This window comes from Anastrepha ludens, chromosome 3 (assembly GCF_028408465.1).
Source record: "Anastrepha ludens isolate Willacy chromosome 3, idAnaLude1.1, whole genome shotgun sequence".
In the NCBI taxonomy this organism is placed as follows: Eukaryota; Metazoa; Arthropoda; class Insecta; order Diptera; family Tephritidae; genus Anastrepha; species Anastrepha ludens.
The window spans coordinates 71129534-71141518 of NC_071499.1; positions in this window are offsets into that span (position 1 = coordinate 71129534).

Genomic DNA, 11985 nt, shown 5'->3' on the forward strand with positions numbered 1-11985 from the left:
AAAATTCACGCATTTGGGGAGAAGAAAATCCTGAGGTAATTTCAAAAAAATGTTTACATCCACAAAATGTGCTGCTTGGTGTGGTTTTTGGGTTATCGAGATTGCTGAACTCAATGCGATAATATGTGAGCGAGTCCTTGGCAATTTTAATTCTGTAATTCGACATTTGCATCAAAAAGTTTAGTATTTTTTAGTACAAACTTCCTTACGAGGTGTATTTCGCGGGGTACGTACATAGCACTTTCACTTATTATTTTTTTTTATGTTGGTACACACACCTCAAAGGTATGTTCAGAATATTTACAGGTGGTATAAGCTTTTCACAGAAGGTCGAGAAGATTTGAATAACGACGTTCGCTTTGGACGCCCGAGTACATTAACAAACTATAAAAATGTTGAGAAAGTGAAGAAAATTGTAATGAAGAATCGTCGAATTACAATTGTTTTTTCAGTGCGTTGAAAAATTCACCACCCCATAAGATGGAAAGCCGCCGTAGCTGGGTTAGTTCGTGACTGCTATTCGCAATTCAACGAGAACGTAGGCTCTAATCTCTGTGAAAGACCACAATGAAAAAGGTTTTCCTAATAGCGGTCGCCCCTCGGCAGGCAATGGCAAACCTCCGAGTGAATTTCTGTCATGAAAAAGCTCCTCATAAAAATATCTTCCGTTCGGTGTCGGTTTGAAATTGTAGGTCCTTCCATTTGTGGAACAACATCAACACGTACACCGCAAATAGAAGGATGAGCTCGGCCAAATACTCAAAAAGGGTGCACGCGACAATGATACATATATATGTATACGAGGTGTGTTCAAAACGTATCGCGAATTTTGAATTTTCGCCGGTTACGTACATTCGAATTTCGATTTTTTTGTGGCGATATGTTGGTACTCATGTCTCTCAGTCATGCGGACGAGTTCGGTCATTTTGAATGTTCAGTTAATTGTTGAGAGCTGCTTTGTTCGCACGTGTTTCGACTCGTCTTCGATTTTTACCCATTCAAAAAGATGGATCAAAGAACCTGGGTCAAATTTTATGTGAAAAACGAAATGAAGTGCGTGGATACCTTCCGAATGGTGACTGTGCCATACGGAGAAGCTACTTTGGACCAAAGCAACGTTTATCGGTGGTACAAGTGAAGAAAATGGTATTGGCCAATTGTCGAATCACCGTTAGAGAAGTTGCTGAGAACTTAGTCATATCGATTGGCTCGTGCCATTCGATTTTTTCCATGATTTGGGTATATGACGGGTCGCATGAACATTGCTAATGAGATGTTGGACTGTGTTCACGACGACCCAAATTTGCTCCAGGGGGTCATAACTGGTGACGACGTGGAAACCAAAGCTCAATTATCTCAATGGAAGCTGCCGCACGAACCAAGACCGAAAAAAGCGCGCCAAGTTCGGTCGAATGTAAAAGTTTTGCTTACCGTTTTTCTTCGGTTGCAGGGGCGTTGTGCATCAAGAGTTCTTGCCACAGGGTAAAACCGTCAATAAGGAATATTACCTGAAAGTTATGCGCAATTTGCGAGAAGCAATCCGCCAGAAACGCCCGGATTTGTGGAAGAACAAAAATTGGCTCTTGCATCACGATAACGCCCCTGCTCACACATCGTTGCTTGCGCGCCACTTTTTGGTTAAAAACAATACAGTAATGTGACTTTTTTTGTTCCCGAAACTGAAGAGGCCCATGAAAGGACAACGCTACGCTACGATTGACGAGATAAAGACGGCATCGAAGGAGGAGCTGAACAAGATAAAAAAAAATTATTTTTTGAAGTGCTTCGAAGATTGGAGAAAACATTGGCACAAGTGCATTATATCTCATGGGAATTACTTTGAAAGGGACAAGGTGGATATTAATCAATAAATAAATAATTTTTGAAAAAACACAAAATTCGCGATAATTTTTGAACACACCTCGTATATATATAATATGGAAGTAGCTCCTGATAATTTCCATGTGATGATTTATTACGATTTTCGAGATTCATCAACTTAGTTTACTGAAGCAACACACTTAGTCATTGTCCAACGCTGATACAACCAGTTCAATGGGGCTGTCGGTCGTTGTAGGAGGAATTTCGTAAAGGTTGTCCAAAACAGTTGTAGTGTCTGGAACAATCAATGCTGTAAATCACTTGATACCGCAAGATAAGACAACTCTCGTATCATTAATGAAGTGCTAAAGGCGGCGAGAATCTGAGGGGAAATTTCTATCGCATCCATCGTGTATTCCTGAACCAAAAGCAAGCGATTATCACCGTTTTAAGCATTTACGAAATTTTCTTGTTAGTATAAAACTGACCCAAGAGTGACTTGTGAGAATGCGCCAGTAAAGTTCTCTGCTTTTTGCCAGTTGAGGAGAAGGCATTTCAAATCGCAAAATTATGAAATTTTTTTCAAAACAGACAAAAGTTATCGAAAAAAATTGTCTGCCCAACGGAAGGTTAAATGCGAAACAAAACTTGGCCTATAAGTTTACTTAAGGGTGGTTAAGTTTCAAGGGCCGGTATTGATTTTGAATAAAATACAATTTTTTGAGAAATTCTTATCATTTCTCTTTACTATGATAATATTGGTATGGCTCAATTGCGGATGAAAGAAAATATCGGCCAAATAGCCGCCGCAGTATCGACGGCACACCTCCATCCTAAATTGAAATTTAACCACCCATTACTTTTGAAGTAGTATTTGGAAAGTAAGAAGCATAGAAATAACTGATGTAATTAGTTTTTTGTGTGAATTGTATTGAAAGAATTTTTGCCTAATTTAACATTTTTTACTAAGTTTATTTCTATATTCTATATTCCTTTCTAAAAAAAAATTAATTTTAAAATGCGTAATTCAGACAAAATGTGGAGATTTCTGTCTTAGGTTTTGATCTTCATTAGTAAAAAACTTCCCGTTCACATTATCGATTATTACCTGTTGTGTACATTAGGAAATATTAGAAGATTTCATTGTTATCGGAATTTACAGTGAAATTCGGCTACAAAATATTAGAATATATAAAATCACTTCAACCAGTTTTATAGCAAAAAGAAAACAAAAAATTAAAAATAAGGTATAATTTGAATTACGTACTTAATGAAAGAAGCGGGATAAAGAAGCTACTGTAATATTAAAACTTTTTCTCGTTTTTGTATTGCTCATACGAGCGCCTTTGAATATGCAACACACCTTGTGGTCACTAGTACTCGTAGCAGAACTGCCAACCACTAAGCTGTTTGAGTTGCTACCCAGCAGCGATTGCGTTTAGTTCTGACCTAGCGATTTCATTACTCTTCGATCTTCATCACTAGGCCCTGCATCAATCCCTTTTTGTTGCAATCAACTGGCGAATTTCCTCCTAGGAGGAAGAGAATTGCCTCCCTCTGCATTACCATTCGTCAGACACTTCGCTATTATTTTTAAGCAAAGAATTTCATACTAACAAACACATTATTGGCATTTCACTGTATACTTTTACAGATCCAAAAAACCGATCGCCTCATTAATGGCTGTGTTTGAAGCACATCGCTACTTCAAATAAAATATCTTGATTTCAATTCAACAGTATTTAATTTAATTTTAAATTCAAAGTTTATAAGCATTTGCCTATCCAATGAATATTAAACTGAAAGATAAGTAGGTACATAAAAATATGTATGACAAATACAAATAAGAAATTGTAATATATTAAAAGTATATTTTACCGTGCCTTTAATGGTATTGATTTTCTTTTCTGCAGTCTCACAAACATATTTTCCTGTTTGCTGGTCTCGCCAGTTGAGAGGGAACGGCTATCAGAAAAATCTCCTGTTTCTCTCATTTTGTGTGGGTTTCGGACTCGAGCACCTCCGTATGGTAGTCATCTACTCGGCTACGGCGTCTTAATTGCCATTTTCCTCTATTTGTTTAAATACTAATTCACATTTCAATTACTTATCTGCTTAAAGGTACTTCACTTTCATTCGAAGAAAAGAGTCTGTCGGCTCTTGATATTTATTATTTTTTGTAAGCAAATCTGCCCATTTTTTCTGTAAGTAACATATTTATGGATGTAATAAATTAAATAAATAAATAAAAATACATCAGTAAAAAATAAAAAACAATTACTAAAATGTAATTTTTTAACAGCATAAAGCTTGCACTTGTTTTATTAAAATATCAAGAGCTAGGTTACCGCATGGCCAAAAATTTTCCAAAACTAGTTCAAAATTTAGTTAAAACATGTAGATTTTGTATAAAGTTCGGAAGTTTGCTTTATATGATATTATCGGTTTCCTAAAAAATTCCAAAAACGCACATTGCAGATAGTAGGAAAAAAAATCACAATGCACTTAGTTATGCTCAACACGAAACATTTTATTTATTTATTTAAATGAAATATAAATAGCAACTGGGGCATAAAAGATATAGCTACGGTATTACAAATAGTAAGAAATGATTTGAGCTCTGCTCCCATGCATTTCTTTTGGGTTAGAAAAATGGTTAGTTACTCATTATACGACGGGTACTGATACGGGTGTTATTCCATACGCATGTTTGGGTTTTCGTAATGGAAGAAGTATTTTGGCAAAGGCACATGCATTTGATAATAGCAGTCGGTCGGTCGGTTAGAGTGGTGATTCATCCAGAATCCTACTAGCGCTTCCGCACCATTTTGTTGCCACATCCTCGTTACCAAATTGTTTAACAGTTATTTGTAGCAGGACTATATCCAGTCTGTGCGGTTTAGGAACCTTATTAGGTTGTTCACGTCTAAGCCAGAAAGTTGTTGGAGACTCTCGAACAGCGGTTTGCCCATGGTTAACATTCTGTCCTTCCATAGGGCAGGGCATTCACAGGGAAAATGGAAGATTGTTTCTTTTTTCTCCGGTTGTTTACAACTATGACAGTATGTGTTGTGAGGGATGCCCATTTTGGCGGCTTGTTCTCCGATAAGTCTACAGGTGTCCCGTCGTTTCATGCTTATTAATGTCAACGATTGCTTGAGATTGTAGGTGGGCCATAGCGTTCTGCTGATTTTGCATTTCGTCTGGTCTCTCCATCTACAATCTGCAACTCGAAGGTATTTTAGGGAAATTGCATTCTTAACCGCACCTAATGGAGTGAATACTGGTACTGCAAGAGTACTATTCATGGCAGATCCCCCTCTTGACAGTTCATCAGCTTTTCCGTTACCTTCTATGTTCCGGTGTCCCGGGACCCAAACTAAGGTTACTCTATGGTTTTCACTCAAGTTGGTGAGACTATTCCTACTTTGCTCCACCACATAAGAGGTTGTTATAGTCGCGTCCAGTGCCTGGATTGCGGCTTGGCTGTCCGAAAGAATAGCGATATTGCCCTTAAAAGAGAAATCTGCGATTTGTAACCTACAGGCTTCCCCAATTGCTAGTACTTCCGCTTGCAAGACGCTGCTGGTATTAGGAAGACGAACAGATTTTTCAATTCCAAGTCTACGAGTGTATATACCAGCTCCAACACCACAATCCATTTTACTGCCACCTGTATAGACTGTGGTATCGAAGTTGTTTAGAGAGTAGTAGTAGAAATTTAGATAATAGCAGTAGAGCAAAATAAATATATTTATTTATTTCATTTACTTATTTATTTATATCAATAGAACAGAGTAAGACTAAGGCCTTTTAATAGTACTTCAACATTAGTATATTCTCGTACAACTGGAAAGATTTTAACATGAAAGTCTCTTAATTTAAATTTTTACACCAGTTCATTAACAAATCAATCCATAGATGTATGTAACTTAACTATAATAATAAGAAGAAAATCTGTGGTAGTAGGAAAAGAATAGGAGGATTTAGGAAAAGGTAGTAATTAAGAATAAAGAGAGATATTTAATGCCCTAATTCAATGCAATCAAACACTTTTAAAGTAATCATATACACATGGTAATGAGTTCCACACTCTAACAGTATTAATGACGAATAATAGAGCAATTCTTCAAGCAAACAGCTACCAAAGCAGCACTCCGATGAAGAGAAATCAGTCTACTCAGAACAAACCAGAGCAAACGCTCTTCAATTTTAGAAAAAATCTCCTGCATTCCTATTACAACAGATTTCTGTAGGACCAAGGATATCATCTTAGATAAATCCTTCGTCACAGTATTTCCTTCCAAGGAAGAATAGGACAACGGGCTTATGGTTAGAGAAAATGATATAAACATGTATACAGATGGCTCAAAACTAGACAACAGAGTAGGTGGAGAGATTTACTCCGATAAACTCTGAGTTAGCCAATCATTTCGCCTACCTGATCATTGCAGTGTATTTCAGGCGGAAGTCTCTGCTATAAAAGAGGCAATTACGGTAATTAAAACGAGAGTATTACCCACAAATGAAGTATTCATATACTCGGACAGTCAAGCGGCAATAAAAGCGCTAGAATCTAAAACACACTCGTCAAAAACAGTCATAGAATGTTTTAAACTTCTAAAGGACGTATCTAAATACTACAAAGTACACCTTATTTGGGTGCTAGGCAACAGGAATATAGCAGGGAACTGCAAGGCAGATGAACTTGCTCGAACCGGTACAATGCTTGACCTCCAAGTGGATAACCCTACCTGATACCTATGCCTTTAGCCACTTGTTAACTACTTATAGATAGGGAAACCATCAATGAGGTAAATACAAGTTGGCAAACCCTCTCACCATGCGAACTAAGCAGACAGACATGGCCGAAATGGAACAGCGGTCGATCAAAAATCTTGTTAAGATTTAAGAAAAATGATAGGCGTATTAACTGGTAATTTTCTAATAGGCAGCCACGCTAGAAGGTTAGGACTCCCGTACTTCGATTTTTGTAGAAGCTGCCTTAATACAGCAGAAGAGGAAGCTTAGCTACAAGGAGGCTCCGCATTCTTGATATTCCTTTTTTAACTGATGTAGCGGAGATAGCTCATCTAAAATTAACGAATTTTTGCTCGCTTATTAAAGCTGCCGAATGGTTTGGAAAAGGAACCCATGGGTTAAGGATAACTGCCAGTGGTATCACAATGGACCTATGAAAGGTCTAAGCGTATCATTGAGACAGCCACCTCACCTACCTACCTACTTAGGTAATTAAATGTGGGATCAATGAATTTGTTGCGTCTGCGACAACTTACTGGTATAAACTTCTTTAACAAATAAGGAGGTAACATGAACAATGTAAGTTTGTATATAAATATACCATTCCTATCAGACAGATAACTGTCAAGGCAACAGCCCAGCAACCTTGTTCGCCAAGTGGCATGTATTTTGTTTGACCAAATCTATAAAAAAAATTTACAGTTCAGAGAAATTGAAACAAAATTTGACAATTAAGAGACTAATTAAATAGCACAAAAGCAAATCAGCTGCTCTATTGATATTACCTATTAAGTGTGCTGTAGCTTCGGCATATTTTTAGGCGTTATTCTTGTGCGTGTACAGCGATTTCTTGATCCTATGCAGTAAAACAATACGAAACAGTCAAGGCAATATAAAATACATAAGTATTTAAGTAAGCTATATGTATGTATGTGCCTGCTTTCATACTCCACATGCCTATGGATAAGCCTCTTTCAATTTTCAAGAGGTCACTGATTAACGAAAGAAAATTTCAATTAAGAAATAGTATTTTCCTTTTTAATTATCCTTTTTCCACAATTCTATTTCTACTTTTTCTCCACGACGCAATCCACCTCGCCAAATAACGCAAATAATTAATTCTTCTTTACTTTGTTCATAATATAATAACGTTTGCTGCTGCCACTTGTAGAAGCTCTTAGTGCAGTTTTGCTTTGAACAATCTCTCCATTAAAGCTAAATATTTTCCACAAAGACTAAATATTAAATGAATATTAAAATCTTCTCAATGTTTTTCGAGTAGATTTCGATGCAAGCACTAACATAGTAAAAATTATAATCTATACAACTGGTATTATATGCCATCCTCAGTGCACACGTTATTGATTTAGGGGTAGTATTTTTACGAAAACATACCAATAATAAGATAACTTCTTTCTTTCTTACTTTCATGAATGTACCTACTCGTATGTACATATATGTTGGGTCACCCTAATTATGCCCGCTCAAGCAACGGATAAAATATTGGGCCTTATGCATAATAAGCGAGCATTTGCTCAGACTCGAGGTTTGGAGTAAAAGGTAGGTTTGGTATGCATAAAAATTGTTGAACTCGCTTGCTTTTACTCGGTGCGTGAGATAGATCTCACATGTCGAGTTTGAACTCAAGCCATGAAATGTTCGTGAGTTAGAGCTCACTTTGGTATGCATAACAGCAAGAAGTTGCTCACTTTTTTGAGATCGATCTCACAAAACGGTGAGACTGCCTTTTAGTTGACTCGCGTGTTTACAAGTATGAAGATGGCCGAATATTTTGTTCCTCTTAGACAAAAAAAACTTATAAATCAAGAAAAACCGCTATTCAAAGTGAATATAAAAAAAATGTACCGGTTTGATTTTGAGCACGTAGACTGGCTGACAAACTATTTCCTTGGTGAAAGTAGTGAAAGAAAGGGTGGCGGGATTCCCAACAGGGAAAAGATGTGTATATTTTGAAGGTTTTGGGCCGATCCGGGCTTCCAAAATGGAATTGGGTCGTAGTTGTTATGTTACTTTTAAGTTTTAGTGTTAGTTAAAAAAAACAGATATTCAGTAAAAATAAGTATAATGAGTTTTATGTTTTAATATTCGACCAAATTTAGCTCCTTTTCTGCAACACAATATTCTAAAACTTTTAATTTCAATGAAAGAACTTTATTTTGCTTCAACAAAACAAGTTTTTGCAATTGTTGAAAGTTTAAACTTTTTGTTTCCTATGTCTCATACTCATCGAAAATTCCTTTGGCCTGTAATTAAATTAAGTTATCAGATTTAAGCAATCATATTAGCGGTGTTAATCCTACGTCTTAATGCAGTTCCATAATAATAAAGTTGGTTTTTATTTTAAGAGTACTCTAAATTATAACTTATTCTTACTCCTATACCTAGGGTTTTATTTAAAAGCTTTATGTAACAAATAGTTTTTGTACTTATACTTTGTTTTTGCTAATCAAGAAATAATACAACAAAAACGGCTCAACTAAGGGACTTTTGTAGCTCTATGCTCTTTAGCCTAACGAAGAGTTACCGGCCGAATATCATTTAGCTTTCTTTTTGATGTTTGTTGTTGTGGCACAGATGGGATATCTACGGGTGTGTTCTGTACTGCCGCGCTGCTGGTGGAGCTGTCATTATTAATGCCCACAGCACTCTCTAAGTTGCTGCTGGAACTCTCATTAGCATTAACGCCTACCGAAAAATTGCCTCCAGTGGAAAAAGTAAAATAAAAAAACAAAAACAATTTATTATCACCAAAAAAAGCCACGCATTATAACGGCAGGCTTACTGGTAACTTTTCCGATAGCTGGATTCGATTCAGCAGAAAGTAATTCAAATAATTCATGTTCCCATTTTTTTAAATAAATTTTTTGGTTTCCCGTTTTATTTTTGTCACTTTTTGACTTTACTCGGCACTTCATATTAGCAATTTTCTTCATTACATTTTTCTCGCTTATTTCCCACCAGTTTTTTTCTTTATATTCGCCACAAAGTTTTCTCTAATAAAGTCTTATATTTTTTTAAGTATCCAACTATGAAAATTGATAAATTCTCATTAGCATCAAAATGTAAATTTTCACTTATACTTTCACTATCTAAACTCATTTTTGCAACTAATCAAACAAGCGGTTTGATCTCAGCTAACTCGAGTTCAAGGTATTTGCTCTATCTCATTTTTATGCATACCAAATTGAGCACGAGCTCGGTCGGTTTGCTCGAACTCACCTACTTGAGATAGATCTCGCCAGACTCTACTCGAGCAAATGCTCACTTATTATGCATAAGGCCCATTATCATTAAACACGAGGCTCGTTTGAAAAGTTCGGGCAAAATCAGACAGATTTCTCTACCGGCACATATCGAGGTTATGTTTAATTAGTAGAGATGTTCTTCCATGCCTTGGAAGAACACATACTAGGTTTCAGCCAGATCGGTTTGTTTCTTTGTGTTTGGCATACGCTTGAATCGAGGAATTTGAGTGATTTTCCTTTTTCATCACGACGATGCAACGCAACGTCTCAGCATAGAAATATAAATGGAATGGAAATAGGCCTCAACATAGAAATATAAATGGAATGGAAATAAGCCTAGTTTCCTCGCATCCCCATTTTCAAGATGTAATTGGCGGGAAGAGGATTTAATTTGAGCAAAGAGGCAATTGAAAAAACCAATGGATATTTTTCAGACTTCGACAAATCCTATTATTCAGAAGGTATTAATAAACTAGTACAGCGCAGGACGAAGTGCATAAACCTAAAAGGTGTAGTAGTTTTTATTTTTGCAAATAATTAAATAATTTTGCAAGGATTTTTAAAACTACCCTCGTATTAGTGCTAGGCTGGAACCGTGGCCGAATCGGTTGATACGTGACTACCATTCGGAAGCGTACGGGCTCAAATCCCTAACCTAATGATAGGAACAGTTTTTTCTAACAGTGGCTCCTCAGCAGACAATAGCAAACCGCCGAGAATATTTCTGCGATGAAAAGAGCTGCTTATGAAAAGCCAGCTGCCAATCGGAATCGGCTTAAACCGTGTATCGAACAGTATGCATGTCGATAGATAATCGATAGACAAGGTGTTTAGGTTCCAACACTTCCTTTAGTGAAAAGTTGTTCAAAATTGTTTACTGATTTTGCTGATGTGGTGATCGAACTACGACGAAATAAAATTTTAGCAGCTCGGCATAAAAATGCATTTCGTTGTTAACCAACATGTTGCTCATTCAGTAGATTGAAGTCAGCTGTTAACAGCATCACTGGAAGGGGTGAGTCAATCCCTTCTTATCTGTAGTAGGTCGCATTTACTGCAGGTCATTAGTGTTAGTGTGTTTACTGCAAATTTTTTCAGTCTATCGTCTTCTTTATTTCCAAATTAGGTCTAACTGATTTTTAATCTTCGCAATCGTATAGTGGAAAACGAGGCGAAAGTAGGCTTATTTTTTTCATTGGATGAGATGAAATTATCTCAATATCCTTGGATCACTTTTGCCGCTTTTCCAACACTGGACTTTAATAATTCCTATTATAGCTGTTTTCGATTCACTCACCACCTAGTATGTGGTACATAAAACAAAAAATTTGCTATGAATCCAGCGTTGCAGACATCGGTCTCCCCTTGGCCGTCTTTAAAGGGAAACTACACAACTTCTTTCTAAGAAAAGCGCAAGACAGATGGAGGTCTGTCTCATCGTGTACCATTTCAAAAGCACTGTGGCCTCAATACGATATAAACAGAACGCTTAAGGTGATGGGAACCCCCCGCCGTTCAATTTCCAAACTCATTGCCGTGATCTCTGGTCACTGGGTGATCGGCACTCATGCGGAGAAGCTTGGAATCCCGTACAACCCCCATTGCAGAAGCTGTGGGGATCCTGCAGAGAAAGAGACTGTGGAACACTTTATCTGCAAATGTCCGGCTCTGGCGGCTAGGCGCTTGATGAATAACTTGATGAAATTCTCCAGCCTAGACCCCTTTTCTCTCCTCCGCTACATCAACAGGACTGGATGGCTGTAGAGGGTTTTATCTCCTCCCTTAATCCTTTCACAGGTAGTGGTCCACATTATGGTATCAAAACGGCACGTAAGTGCTACTTGTAGTGTACCTGGGGTACTCTTGCCATCTTACCTACCTACCTACCAGCGTTGCATAAGATTTAGCAACACAGCATCATTTTCGTATTAAAAAACTGTTATCTAATATCATTGCTTTTCAAAGCATAGCCCTTCAAATTTCATGCTGCTTTCACATATAAATTTTTCTCTTGGCGATCAGCGGAGTTCTCTAGCGGGCAGAGAAGTGATGAATCGAAGGCGGAGATGATCAATTTATCATATTTTTCAGCGCTGAAAAAGAAAAGGTTTGTCTTTACTTTTATTTCACATATATT